This window comes from Aotus nancymaae, unplaced genomic scaffold (assembly GCF_030222135.1).
Source record: "Aotus nancymaae isolate 86718 unplaced genomic scaffold, 86718_ANA_hifiasm-v0.15.2.pri h1tg000014l, whole genome shotgun sequence".
Classification (NCBI taxonomy): Eukaryota; Metazoa; Chordata; class Mammalia; order Primates; family Aotidae; genus Aotus; species Aotus nancymaae.
In genome coordinates, this window is record NW_026988425.1 from 117,877,344 (window position 1) to 117,892,575 (window position 15,232).

General features: G+C 47.6%; 1 long non-coding RNA gene across 1 annotated transcript in view; it reads right to left on the bottom strand.

The window, feature by feature from the left end:
- Positions 1 to 825: 825 nt before the first annotated feature.
- Positions 826 to 15,232, bottom strand: part of LOC105707632 (uncharacterized) — a 46,266-nt gene continuing 31,859 nt past the window's right edge. Inside the window, exons 6-7 of the long non-coding RNA XR_001105124.2 lie at positions 3,027 to 3,190; positions 826 to 1,177 (exon numbers count right to left, since the gene is read on the bottom strand). This is a non-coding gene — a long non-coding RNA (uncharacterized LOC105707632). The remainder of the gene's footprint in view (positions 1,178 to 3,026; positions 3,191 to 15,232) is intronic.

The following is a 15,232-nucleotide window of genomic DNA, read 5'->3' on the forward strand; positions in this document are numbered from 1 at the left end:
CCCCAGGACTCGGGCCCAGGGCACCAAGGCGCATCCTGCCCAGGAGAGCCGGCCGGCGACCGCGGAGGGGCCGTGCGAGGAGAGCCGACCGGCGAGGCCCGGCCCGCCGCCCCCTCCTGCTCGCGCGCTCAAGGACATTTTGCTTTTCCTCCCAAGGACAAAGGACAATAAAAGGAACCGGGGAGTCACTCACCGGGTCCGAGCGCAGCCGCCGGCACCTCCTGATCGCCCAAACCCGAGTCCCGGGCCGGACCGCCCGCCCGAGGCTTCCGTCCGCGCCGGGTCCAGCCGCCGGGGCCCCGGGGAGCCTCCGAGGCTGCTGCCGCAGCGGCGCTTTCGGCGTCATGGGCCCGGCCGCCCTGGGTGCCTCTGCCGCGGGCTCTTACGCCGGCGCGCGCGGCCCGTCTCGCCTCAGCAGCGGCCACCTCACTCCCGCGGGCCTGCGGGCCGTCCGGGCGCAGCTCCCCGCCAGCTGGCGGGCCCCGCGGCCGCGGCAGAACGCCTGACAGCTCGGGGTGCTGCTGCCTCTCCGGCCATCTTGTGCCGTGTGTGTGTGGTGTCTCTCCCGTCTCCTCTCTAGGCTTTACTCCCTCCTCCTCCTCCCCCCGCCCCACACACCACACAACATGGCCTCTTCGCTGCGGCGGCGGCGGCTGCGGCGGCAGGAGCTCCGCCGCGCTCCAGCCCGTTCCCCTCCCCCACCGTCCCCGCCTCCCGCCCGCAGCCTGAGTGCCCAGCGCGCACGCGCGCCGCCGCCCGCCCGCCGCGGCCATTGGCTCCACGAGCTTCCTGCAGCCCCTATCCGGGAGCAGCCTCACGCACGCTAGCTGGCGTCTTCCTCCCTCCCAACAACAACTATTTTCATCCTATTGGCTAATTTCAACCCCACCCCTTCCGCCTCCTTCGTTCGGATAGGCTGGCCTTAGCAGCATTCACTGCCCGTAGGCGTTTCTGGTTTTCTTGAGAAGCCCCACGCAACGATTGGCTGGTGATGGAACCTTTGGGTTTGGAGCTGAGCTGTTGCTTTTCTCCCCGCAGTGCGGACCCCTCCGGGCTAGCTGCGGGGGTTCCGGGTATGGTCTAGGCGAGGCCGGAATCCTCAGTGCAGGGTCGCACAAGTAATGGCTTCACCTCTGGAAAAAGCACTGTCTTCGATGTTTCTAAGTTCAGATTTTGTCTTTAAAAAAAAAAGGAAAGAAAAAAATGACTGAGGAGGATGAGCAAACAAGATGCAGGTCCACAGCCCTTGGGCCAGCAGCCATAGCCTCCAAATATTTGTTCTAAACGCCCAGACCTTCCATCAAGGTCACACAGTCAGGACCAATGGTTTCACCACAAGCACATTCCCTAGCCCAGTATCCGAACTGAGATGCGATTTACTTGAGGACTCGTAGATGGCCTGTCGCCCATTTACCTGAGATTGCATAAAAGAATGTCTAGTGTCTTGTGAGCTGTCGTCATGGAAATCAAAAAATAATTTTAAAAATTAAAAGAATGTCCAGTATCCTGAGGCCTTAACGAGTCAATCTCAATGCCATTTGACTGGATTCCACCCTGTAGGTCAGTATTTGTTAGAGCAGCAGTTTGAACCTGAACAATCGCAGTCTACCTTTTCAACCTCCTTCTAGAGAATAAGGCAAAACAAGCCTCATATCCTTTCAGTAAATCTCACTTTTTTTCATTACTTCTTCCTACCTTAACCTGGAAACAACTTTAAGCAGACCATAGGAAAAAAAAGAAAACCTAAACTTTCCTGAAATGGATGGGAAAAGAAAAAGAGGTAACTCTCTCCCATTGCCAGTATTTAGAAATCTTGCACCTTTTGACAGGGGACATGGGGAAAAGAAAAGAAACACCAGATTCTCTTAGTATTAACGGATTTTCTTTTAGGGGAGGGGCTTAGGGATGAGGTAAGCAACTCCTACGTTCATTTGAGCCCCCGCCCCTGGGTTAGCATCAGAAAATGTTACATACATGTAAAGCCTAGGAAATAGTCTGGCCGCCTTTAAAAATGACACAGTTGTTAATTGATTTGGCTCAGTGTAGCTTCAGCCACTTAGAACAGAGCTAGGACTTGATCCCAAGTTTCCTGACTTTTTATAGATCTTGATTTCCCTATATGCAGCCTGGCCACCCTCCTTGGTAATATACTTTGAGCTCTAGGTGGGCACACATAAACACACACACACACACACACACACACACTCCTACTGAAATTAAATTTTCTCCAAGAGACATTGCTTTACACAGTGTACCTTTAAACACCGTGGACCTGCGACAAGGCTGTTTTTGCTGAAACAGCCCCATTCTGAATCCTTTTTTCTCATTCCTCTGGTGTGTTTTTGCTGCACTGTTGTTCACTCCCTTTTCCTTCCATTTTTCCCCTCCTATTACTAACTGAAATCCCTCTATGATTCTGCCTTTCCAGATTCATCACCGAGTACGTCTATGCCAGGGAAACAGGCCTGAGCAGGCCTTTATTAAAACAGTCATGGCTGAAAAGCATTGGGTTAGCTGACTGGGTGCCAGACATTGTTCTCAACTCTCACTGGGGAGTAACTTAATCATAATACACTCCAATGAGAGACAGTTGTCGTCCCTCTCTGTGTCTTATCCCTATTAGGAAACTGAGGCTCAAGGAGTTTAAATAACTTGCTCAGGTTCACACTACTAAGAAGTATTTTAGTCCAGATAATTTGCCTTCAGACCCTTCTGCCTCTCCCAGTTTTCTTTCAGAAACTATCCCTTGGCTGAGTAGGTTCATTTAGATCTTTTGTTGTGTGGCTCCTTCTGATTTGCCAGCTCCTCCCTCCTATGCTTCATTGAAGGTGTTCTACCTTCAGAATCAAACGTGAGATCCAGTCTAATTGAATCCCCAGACTTCTCTCCACCCCATTGCTGTCAATCTCCTGATGCCACCTGGGAGCCCTCCAGCTCTCTTGTTTGCTCCCCCTTTGATATTTGGACCCCTACGATTCAGCTGTGGAGTGACTCAATTGTATGAAGACATACGTTAGGCAACTTACATAAAGCAGCTTTCTTCTCCCAAGTTTACATCCCACACGATGTCCTCTTTAGAGAAGGCCCTTTATTGAAACTTTGTCTGCTATCACAAAGGACAGCCATGATTTCTCTTGCCATATCTATGCCATGTCTTCAGTCATCCCTCCTTATAGCAAGAAGAGTTTTGCTGTAAATAAAAAGCATCTACTGTAATCCCAGCACTTTGGGAGGCCGAGGTGGGCAGGTCATAAGGTCAGGAGATCGAGACCATCCTGGCTAATATGGTGAAACCCCGTCTCTACTAAAAAATACAAAAAATTAGCCCATCATGGTGACATGCGCCTGTAGTCCCAGCTATTCAGGAGGCTGAGGCAGGAGAATTGCTTGAACCCGGGAGGCGGAGGTTGCAATGAGCCAAGATCGTGCCATTGCACTCCAGCCTGGGCGACAGAGCAAGACTCCGTCTCAAAAAAAAAAAAAAGCACCTGACACCTGGCAGACCACATCTTCCCCTCCACAGCACCTTTTCACTCTCAGTGATCTGCTGCAGAACCGAGAGGAAATCCCTCTCACCCCGAAGTCACACTGACTCTTACTGCTATTTCTTTGGGAAAGAAGATGAAAAGCCAAACCCTTGGCTCACTTAGAGGAAAGGCCTGCGGGTGGGCTCTGAGTAGTTCTGTTACTGTTCAATACTGTCCAGTGAAAACCTAGGTTGGGCAGAGAATTTTTCTAGAAGTCTCCCTAGATACAAATACATGTTTTTACTGGTTGCCTCAGATGAAGCTAGAGAATTGGGGCAGAAGGGGCACTTTGCACTCTACTTTTTTGTGACTTTGGAATTTTGAACCATGTAAATATATTGCCTTATTTAATTAATTTTTCTTTCTTCTGGAAATAGAGTCTTGCTTTGTCACCCAGGCTGGAGTGCAGTGGCACAATCCCGGCTCACTGAAACCTATGCCTTCTGGGCTCAAGAGATTCTCCCGCCTCAGCCTCCTGAGTAGCTGGGAATACAGGCACACACCACCTCACCTGGCTAATTTTTTTGTAATTTTAGTAGAGACAGGGTTTCACCATGTTGTCCAGGCTGGTCTCAAACTCCTGAGTTCAAGTCATTCACCTGCCTCAGCCTCTCAAAGTGCTGGGATTACAGGCATGAGCCACAATGCCCCACCCTAATTAATTTATTTTTATTAAGTAATTTATTTATTTTGGAGACAAATTCTCGCTCTGTCACTCGGGTTGAGTTCAGTGGCAAGATCATAGCTCACTGCAGCCTTGAACTCCTGACCTCAAGCCATCCTTCCTCCTGCCTCAGCCTCCCATGTAGCTGGGACTACAGGCATCCACCACCATGCCTGGCTAATTTTTTTTTTTTTTAATTGTAGAGACAAGGTCTTGCATTGTTGTCCAGACTGGTCTCAAACTGCTGGCCTCAAGCAGCACTCCCACCTCAACCTCCCAAAGTGCTGATCTTTAGGAGGGAAGGCAACAGAGAAGGAAAGAAGGAAAGAAACTAAACCATCTGCTGAGCTAAAAGCTGACACTACTGGAAAGGAAGGTAACTTTTTTATTTAATTCATAACGGTCTACATTGTCTGAATTAGTTACAGTAAACACTTGTAATTTTCTCTTAATGAAGTAAAAGTCACACAAAACTCAGTACCTCTAGGGCTGTGAATGTCATCTAATGTGTCCCTCACTGATATTAAGAACTCCTAGTACATAAAATGGGAGGCAGCAGCTTCCACTCCAAATGTCACATGACCTTACACAGCTCAGCTATAGAACAGGGCTTCCCACTGTCCCCTCTGCCTTCCCCGAAGCTTCACAGGTTGATTTTCCTTCTTGTACCTTTCACTCCTCTAATAGCAATTCAAGAAGAGGCAGAGACCCCAGCAGGATCTGCCCTTCCCCCTGCTTCCCCTCCTCCTGTCCCCTTTTGCTCTGGGGTGTCTCCTTTAGATTGTCAGTCCAGCTTATCTTGGAGGCTCCACAGAAACCCAGGATGACCTTGACTCAAGCCAAGGACACGGTTTTCAAGTGCAGGCATTCCAGATTCCCACTGCTCTGCTCCTGATACTGTGCAGGACTTGCACGCAGGCTCCGTCTCATGCTGTGGTACCCCCTGCTCCTTCTTCACGTGTGGTAGTCTTTATTTGCTTTACCCAGAGTACGTCGCACACAGAGTTGAAGATCATTTGATACTCAAAATATCATTGCCAAGCACAATTATTGAGATTGTTCCATGTGCCAGGTACTGTTTTAGGAGCTGGGGGTATAGCATGGACAAGAGAGATGGAGTACCTGTTCTCATCATGGAGCGTATGTTCTGGAGCGGTGGGGAAAGCCCAGACATAAGAAAATACCCATAACCGGGCATGGTGGCACACACCTGTAGTCCCAGCTACTAGGGAGCCTGAGACAGAAGAATCGCTTGAACCTGGGAGGCGGAAGTTACAGTGAGCCAGATCACACCACAGCACTCCAGCTTAGCCAACAGAGTGAGACTCCACCTCAAAAAGAAAAGAAAATACAGGCCAGGTGTGGTGGCTCATGCCTGTAATCCCAGCACTTTGGGAGGCCAAGGCAGGCAGATCATGAGTTCGAGACCATACTGGCTAACACCATGAAACCCTGTCTCTACTAAATACACAAAAATTAGCCAAGCGTGGTGGCACATGCCTGTAGTCCCAGCTACCCGGGAGGCTAAGGCAGGAGAATCGTTTGAACCTGGGAGGCAGAGATTGTAGTGAGCCGAGATCGTGCCGTTGCACTCTAGCCTGGGTGACAGAGCAAGACGGCGTCTTAAAAAAAAAGAAGAAGAAGAAGAAAAGAAAATGAAATACATACCCAGTAGTAATAAGTGCTGTGATAATGGGGGCCAAATTTTGGTTGAGTGGTCAGGGAAGGCTGATCCGAGGAGGCAATATTGAAGTTGAGGCAGGAAGGGCACAAAGGAGGCAGCTAGCTCTGTGTATATCTCTGGGTGGATTCCAGGCTAAGATGGCAGATAGCATGCATGCTACTAATTTTGCTTTATCCCAAAACTGCACTAAACAGATTTTCTTTTCTATTCGTTTTCTTTCTTTTTTTAAGTCATAAAACCATAAGGGAAGGAGAACAGGAGAGGAGAAAAGAGCAACACAATTTTAGAAGCTGAAAAATAGATGGATGAGTGGTAACTGATTTAGCAGACATGAGAAAGCTGAGATCCAACCCAACTTACACTGGAAAAACCTCAAAAGGCTCAGAAACTGCCAGCACCAGGGACCGTTGGGACTGAGGGTGGAGGAGAAGGCTAAAATAAGGAGAACTGAGCGAGAGCAATTTAAGGAGCAGTGAGATCCCAAGCTCCCCTCTCTGCTTCCAGCAAAAAAACTGGAGGTTTATCTTCCAGAAAGTCTCTGATGTGAAGGATGTCAGGCTTGCTGAGGGCACAGGAAATATGGAAATGGGGAGGTCCAGAGGCCAGAAGCACAGTGAACTCAGAGACTCCAGCTGTCTTCCCCATCTGGCTCTCAGATTGCTGGCAAAGTGACTTCTGTCTTCCAGGTAGGAGAGTGAAAGACTTTTTTTTTTTTTTGAGACAGCGTCTTGCTCTGTCGCCCAGGCTGCAGTGCAGCAGCAGGATCTTGGCTCACTGCAACCTCTGCCTCCTGGGTTCAAGCGATTCTTCTGCCTCAGTCTCCCAAGTAGCTGGGATGACAGGTGCATGCCACCACGCTCGGCAAATGTTTATATTTTTAGTAGAGATGGGGTTTCACCATTTTGGCCAGGTTAGTCTCAAACTCCTGACCTTGTGATCTGCCCACCTTGGCCTCCCAAAGTGCTGAGATTACAGGCGTGAGCCACCACACCCAGCCGGAAGACTCTTCTTTGGGGAACGTAATCAGCCTACAGGAATGAGGCACAGAGTCTAACATTGGGGTTCTCCAAACAAATGGTTCAACAAGGTCACCCCTCAGTGCCGCTCCGGATCAGTGTATCAGACACATTCTGTGCACCGACTGCTTCTCATCCTTTTGGTCTCACCTCTGACTCCACCCACATCTGCAGCCACCTTTTCATCAAGTTCCATACAGCTTTGGAAGGCAAAGGAAAGTCTCCTCGCAGCTCTGGATCCCGAAGCTTCTCTGACATTGTGTGGGTCTGCAGAACCACTCAGCATCAGCATTTAGGCACATGCAAACTAGATATTTAGGGAACATCTCTGGGTCAATTTTGAGGATAAATGTTTTCCCGTGTCATCCCCTGAGTGGACAATTCTGTTTCATAAAATTCAAAATATCCCATGGATTTGCAGCACAAGTCACCTATAATGGTGGCCAACTGAGTAACACATCATTGTATTGGCTTTCTCTCTGTCTTTTCTCACTGCCTCTGTCCCTCCCCGATTTATGCCCCCTTTGATGAATTCCCAGATAAGCTACTGCCATGTAACTCTTTGTCTTGGGCTCTTCTTTGGAGGAAGTCTCAGCTAATGCAACAAGGCCCAATCCTATACTCAAAGCTGAAACGGAGTCTCGCTCTGTCACCCAGTCTGGAGTGCGATGGCGTGATCTCGACTCACTGCAGCCTCGGCCTCCCGGGTTCAAGAGATTCTCCTGCCTCAACCTCCTGAGTAGCTGGGATTACAGGCATGTGCCACCATGTCCGGCTGAGGTGGGAGGATTGCATGAAACCAGGAACTTGAGACCAGCCTGGCCAACCTGGTGAAACCCTGCCTCTACTAAAAATACAAAACATAGCCAGGCGTGCAGGTGTGGTGGCACTTAACTGTAATCACAACAACTCGGGTGGCTGAGGCAAGAGAATCACTTGAACCCAGGAGGCAGAGTTTGCAGAGAGCTGAGATCATGCCACTGTACTCCAGCCTGGCAACACAGCAAGACATTGTCAAGAAAGAAAGAAAGGAAGGAAAAGAGGGAGGGAGGGAAGGAAGAAAGGGCAACCTACAGAATGGAAGAAAATATTTGCATATATTCGATAAGGGATTAGTTTTCAAAATATAGGAAAAGCTGGGCAAGGTGACTTATGCCTGTCATCCCAACACTTCAGGAGGCCAAGGCAAGTGGATCGCTTGAAGCCAGAAGTTTGAGACCAGCCTGGCCAACATGGTGAAACCCTGTGTCTACTAAAAATACAAAAATTAGTTGGGCATGGTGGTGCATGCCTGTGATGCCAGCTACTATGGAAGCTGAGGCAGGAGAGTCTCTTGAACTTGGGAAGTGGAGGCTGAGATCAGGACACTGCACGCTAGCCTGGGCGACAGAGCAAGACTCTCTCTAAATAAATAAATAAAATATAGGAAGAATTCCTACAACTCCATAGCAAAAATAACAAATGGGCTGTTCTTTTTTTTTTTTGAGATGGAGTTTCACTCGTCACCCGTGCCGGAGTGCAGTGGCGTGATCTTGGCTCACTGCAACTTCCGCCTCCTGGGTTCAAGCAATTTTGACAAATGGCCTGATTTTTTAAATGGGCAAAGGGTATGAACAGATATATCCTCCAAAGAAGACATACAAATGATCAACAGGTGTATAAAAGATGCACAACATCATTATCAGAGGAACGAACGCAAATCAAAACTACAGGAAGATATTACCTTCTACCTCTTAGGATGGACATTATTTTATTAAAAGGTAACTTGGTAAGGAAATGGGGAAACTGGAACTCTATACACTGTTCGTGGGAATGTAAAATGGTACAGCAGCTGTGGAAAACAGTATGGAGATGTCTCAAAAATTTAGATATAGGCCAGGCGTGGTGGCTCATGCCTGTAGTCCTAGCACTTTGGGAAGCTGAGGTGGGCAGATCAGGAGGTCACGAGATAGAGACCATCCAGGCCAACGTGGTGAAACCCCATCTCTACTAAAAAAATACAAAAAATTAGCTGGGCATGGTGGTGCCGCCTGTAGTTCCAGCTACTCGGGAGGCTGAGGCAGGAGAATTGCTTGAACCCAGGAGGCGGAGGTTGCAGTGAGCCAAAATCACGCCTCTGGCACCTGGTGACAGAGTTGAGACTCTGTCTCAAAAAAAAAAAAAAAAAAAATAGATAAAAGCCAACTGTAGTGGCTCACACCCGCAATCCCAGCACTTTGGGAGGCCAAGGTGAGAGGATCACTTGAGCCCAGTTCAAGACCAGCCTTCTCAACATAGGAAGACTCCATTTCTACAAAATATTTTTAAACATTTTTAAAGCTTAGGTTATTGAATAAATAAATAAATAAAAATTCAAAATCAGCTGTGCATGGTGGCTCACACCTGTGGTTCCCAGCAACTCAGGAGGCTGAGGTAGAAGGATTGCTTGAGCCCAGGAGGTGAGGGCTACAGTGAGCCGAGATCATGCCACTACACTCCAGCCTGGGTGACAAGAGTGTTGGAAACAGATGTTGGAAATAGATGCTCGAAGCTGCAAAGAAAAATTAACACTGAGACAAAGGATCTTTCGGCAACGCAATTTTTACTTCCTGGACTGCAGCAAGGGTACTCTTGTTGTTGTTTTTGTTTTTTGAGATGGAGTTTCACTCTTGTGGCCCAGGCTGGAGTGCAATGGCGCAATCTCGGCTCACCACAACCGCTGTCTCCCAGGTTCAAGCGATTCTCCAGCCTCAGCCTCCCGAGTACCTGGGATTACAGACATGCGCTATCACGCCCAGCTAATTTTGTATTTTTAATAAAAACAGGGTTTCCTTTGGGAGGCCGAGGCGGGTGGATCACGAGGTCAAGAGATCAAGACCATCCTGGTCAACATGGTGAAACCCCGTCTCTACTAAAAATACAAAAAATTAGCTGGGCATGGCGGCGCGTGCCTGTAATCCCAGCTACTCAGGAGGCTGAGGCAGGAGAATTGCCTGAACCCAGGAGGCGGAGGTTGCTGTGAGCCGAGATCGCGCCATTACACTCCAGCCTGGGTAACGAGAGCGAAACTCCGTCTCAAAAAAAAAAAACAGGGTTTCTCCATGTTGGTCAGCCTAGTCTCCAACTCCCAACCTCATGATCCGCACGCCCTCTCAAAGTGCTAGGATTACAGGCGTGAGCCACCGCGCCCAGCCATAGGAAAGGTACTCTCAATAGCGATCATGTCAGGAGAGTACAATGAACAAAGGAAAGCAGACATATTTATTTCTCGTGCATTTGGGGTTGTCCTTACCGCTGTGTCTGATCTCCATTGGCTGGAGCCAGACCTCACAATCTAAACTAAAACCCGATTGGCTAACACCTTAAAGCTTTTCTAAACAGGTAAAAGCAGTGGAGAGCTGGGGCATGCCTGTGAGCACGTTCAGCATAGAAATTCTGGTTAAAGTACAAGGACATAGAATGTATATGCCTGTAAGCATGGCATGTCTAACAGCTACATAGAATAGGGCTTAACAAAGTTATTAGCACACTTAGTCTTTAACAAGAAAGGAAACTTTAAAAAGGAACTTTTCTACTTCCCACACAAAGCAAGACCCTGTATCAAAAAAAAATTAATTAAAAATTCAAAATAGAACTCCCATATGATTCAGCAATCCCACTTCAAGGTATATATCCAAAAATAATTGAAATCAGGGCTGGGCACAGTGCCTCATGCCTATAATCCCAGCACTTTGGGAGGCCGAGGTGTGAGGATCACCTGAGGTCAGGAGTTTGAGACCAGCCTGGCCAACATAGTGAAACCCCATCTTTAAAAAATTAGGCTGGGCGTGGCAGCTTATGCCTATAATCCCAACACTTTGGGAGGCTGAGGCAGGTATATCATGAGGTCAGGAGCTCGAGGCCAGCCTGGCCAACATAGTGAAAACCCTTCTATACTAAAAATACAAAAATCAGCCAGGCATAATGGCAGGGCACCTGTAATCCCAGCTACTTGAGAGAGTGAGGCAGGAGAATCTATTGAGCCCGGGAAGTGGTGGTTGCAGTGAGCAGAGATCACACCATGCACTCCAGCCTGGGGACAGAGCGAGAATCCCTTTCAGAAAAAAAAAAAAAAAGAAAAGAAAGAGAAAAGAAAAAAGAAAAGATAAAATAAACATTAAAAAGAAAATAAAAAAGAAACATTATGGGTGGAGCACGCTGGCTCATACCTGTAATCCCAGGACTTCGGGAGGCTAAGGCAGTCAGATCACCTGAGGTCAAGAATTCGAAACCAGCCTGGGCAACATGGTGAAACCCAGTCTCTACTAAAAATACAAAAAATTAGCCAGGCGTGGTGGCACATGCCTATAGTCCCAGCTACTTGGGAGGCTGAGGCAGGAGAATTGCCTGAACCTGGGAGGCAGAGGTTGTAGTGATCAGAGATCACACCACTGCACACTCCGGCCTGGGAGACAGAATAAGACTCTGTCTCAAAAAAAAAAAAAAAAAAAAAAAAAAAAAAAAAAAGATGACTCTCTACAAGGTGCTGTTCTTGAACGGCTCCATAAAACGCCTTATCGGTTTACACCTATCTGCACCAAGGCTTCTTTTAAGTCTTAAATTGGTGATTTGCCACCTTAATGCAGCAGCTACTCTAGCCTCAGCCAGACTGTCATCGTCCTGTCATCCTAGGTGGCACATGACTGCCAGGCACTCAACACCACGCCCAGCAATTTTTGTATTTTCAGTAGAGATGGGATTTCACCATGTTGTCCAGGCTGGTCTCAAACTCCTGATCTCGTGATCCACCTGCCTCGGCCTCCCAAAGTGCTGGGATTACAGGCGTGAGCCACCGTGCCTGGCCATTTAAAAATTTTTTTGTAAAAAAAAATTTTTTGCACAGCCCTCCACACACTTCTCAAATGTGCCCTGACCACATCTCCAGCTCTGTGCCCATCCTACAGGGCCAGTTCATGCAAACTGTTCGGATTTCTCTCTTCCAAAGTGATTACTTTCCTGCCTTAGGAGTTCTACCAGTGAATGCCTGTGCTATTTCTAAGCGATTGGCTCTTATCATAAATTATTACCTATTTGGGTGCAAGAACTGTATCTCCCTAAGTAGACTTGACCTGGCTTTCCTGGAGGTAGAGACCTTGGCTTAGATTTATTTTGTTTACTGCTGCACAGCTGTAGATGCTCAAATAACTGAGGGAATGTTTGCTATATCAAAGTTACCCAACAGGCCATTAAAATACCCAATTGTACATCAAATTCCATTAACTAGATTAGAAGAACTTGATATTGAATTGGCTTCAACGTGGTTTCACCAAAGTAAATAACCACAACTTAAGGTACTTTTGATGTAAATAGAGGCTTCCATTTATGAGAGCTCCCTAAAAGTAGGATACACCCTGGCTGTCAGTGATCAAAAAACAGATTTTGCCCTTGGCACTCTGATAGAATCTCTGGAATGCTGGCATGTCATGCAATAGCCCCTAACCAGCCAACCAGAAGTCTCTCAATCCCGAGAGCTCTTTGGTACTTCACTTGGGCTCTTACTGTTTTCAGTTTGCAGCACAGTGATTCATTTACAAGTAGGCACCAGGAAGACAGAGGGTGGTAGCAGCAAGCCAAGCACAAGGGCCCTGGCACCATCAGCTTTGGGATCCGAACCTGATGCTGCCATTCCCTGGCTGTCTGATGCCAGCCTGTTCTCACTCCATCAAAACACATGACTACATGGCCACACGTGGTGATGTGCCCCTGTAGTCCCAACTACATGGGATGCTGAGGCAGAGGATCACTCAAGCCAGCAGTTTAAGGCTGTGATGCACTATGATAGCACCTGGGCAATACAACTGGACTCATCCCTACAAAAAAATTTAAAAACGTATAGGCGCGCTGGCCCATGCCTGTAATCCCAGCACTTTGGGAGGCCGAGGTGAGCAGATCACGAGGTCAGGAGTTCAAGACCAGCCTGACCAACATGGTGAAACCCCATCTGTACTAAAAACACAAAAATTAGCCAGGTGCGGTGTTGGGTGACTGTAATCCCAGCTACTCAGGAGGCTCAGGCAGGAGAATTGCTTGAACCCAGGAGGCGGAGGTTGTGGTGAGCTGAGATTGTGCCATTGCACTCCAGCCTGGGTGACAGAGCAAGACTCTGTCTCCAAAAAATATATATACATATTTGTTTTAATTAGCCAGGTGCAGAGGCATGTGCCTGTTGTCCCAGCACTCCGGGGGCTGAGTTGAGAGGATTGCCTGGGCCCAGGAATTCAAAGCTGCAGTGAGCTATGATGATGCCACTGCACTCCAGCCTGAGTGACACAGCGAGACCCCATCTCTTTTAAAAAATAAAAAAAGATTACATAAAGAGCTCCACATTGCCCAATCTCTTTGTAAACCATTGTCAACCCTCAGAAACCCACTTGGCAGCAAATGAGATGAACTGCATAGCCTGGGAACTACAGGCTAATTGGAAAAGACTGTTCCTGTTGCAGAATATTGCAGGGTCACAAAACAAGCCATGGGTCTTTAATTTAAAATGTGGCTCAACCTGTAATCCCAGCACTTAGGGAAGCTGAGGCGGGTAGATCGCTTGGGTCCAGGTGTTCGAGATCAGCCTGGCCAACATAATGAAACCCCGTTTCTACTAAAAATACAAAAAATTATCCCAGCCTGGTGGCGTGCACCTGTAGTTCCAGCTATTAGGGGAGATCTGAGGCAGGAGGATCACTTGAGCCCGGGAGGTTAAGGTTGCAATGAGCCCTGATTGTGCCACGGTGCTCCACCCTAGGTGACAGAGTGAGACCCTGTCTCAAAAAATATAAATAAATAAAATTAAAATGTGATATTTTGTTCATCAGAGATATGTTGACATTATTTTAACCTTTAAAAATATTACATGGAAATATTCTTTGTTTTGATTATTGAGTTTTTTGGTGCCTCACTTGCTTCATCCTAATCCCAGTCCTGCCAGCATCTGTAGAATCTGAGAAAAGGGACTCTCATAACCAGAAGCTTTGGTTCTGACATTTACGAACTTCGAGACTTGGACTCCCTGAGCCTCACCTTCACAACTCTCCCAGTCATACAGTATAGATGATTATATCTGCCCCATTTTCTTTGCAGGGTAGTTTAACATGAGGGTCAAATGAGTTAATGTAGAAAAGGACATTTCTAAAAGCACATTGTGCTATGTATGCTAAAGGATACCATAATTAGCAATAGTTTGTCTTCCAGCTTGCTCTTCGAGCAGGGATTAGCAAATCTAGCTTGATCTCTGAGCTCCTGAATCAGACAGGATGGTAACTTTCAGAAACCAGAAACCCTAGAACAACTAACATACCCAGATCCATGCAGCTCCGTGGTACTGACTGACACTGGAGCGAGTCTATGCTAGCCCAGTGGCCCTGACCACGACTTCCACCTCTCTGAGACTGGAAATGGGATATATACCTGAAGAGAGAGACATTATATTCAGAGAGAGAGAGAGAGATTATATTCTAGCTGATAAATTTTTTAGATGCTGAGCCCTCTAAATCTCATGTTGAATTGCAATCCTATTTTGGAGGTGGGGCCCAGTGGGAGGTGATTAGATCATGGGGGTGGATCCGTCATGACTTGGGGTTGTCCTTGCAATGGTGAGTGAGTTCTCAGGAGACGTGTAGTTTAGAAGTGTGTGGTACCTCTCCCCCAACTCTCCCTCTTTCTCCTGCACTGGCCTGTGACGGGCCTGCTCCCTTTTCACTTTCCACCATGAATAAAATCTCCTTCAGGCCTCCCCAGAAGCCAAGTAGATGCCATGATCCTGCAGTCTGCAGAACTGTAAGCCAATTAAACTTCTTTTCTTTCTAAATTACCCAGTCTCAGGTAGTCCTTTACAGCAAGGCAATCATGGCCTAACACAATATCCTTTACAAAGTTTTCATGACCTGGCCGGGTGCATGGGTTCATAGATGTAATCTCAGCACTTTAGGAGTCCTAGGTGGGCAGATCATTTGAGGCCAGGAGTTCGAGACCAGCTTGATCAACATGGTGAAACCCGTCTCTACTAAAAATACAATAATGAGCCAGGTGTGGTGGTCGGTGCCTATAATCCCAGCTACTCAGAAGGCTGAGGCAGAAAAATCACTTGAACCCTGGAGGTGAAGGCTGTAATGAGCCGAGATCACACCACTGCACTCCAGCCTGGATGACAGAGAGAGATTCTGTCTCAAATAAGCAAACGAAGTTTATATGACCAATGAGCTCAGCTGATGTATTTTAGGCCTGAACTAACTATTCCCAAATTGTAGGGTTTTGCCCAGGAAATAAGCATAACTTTAAATGGGCCAACACCTCCTCCATTTGTTGTTTCTTTTTTTCAACACGGAGTCTT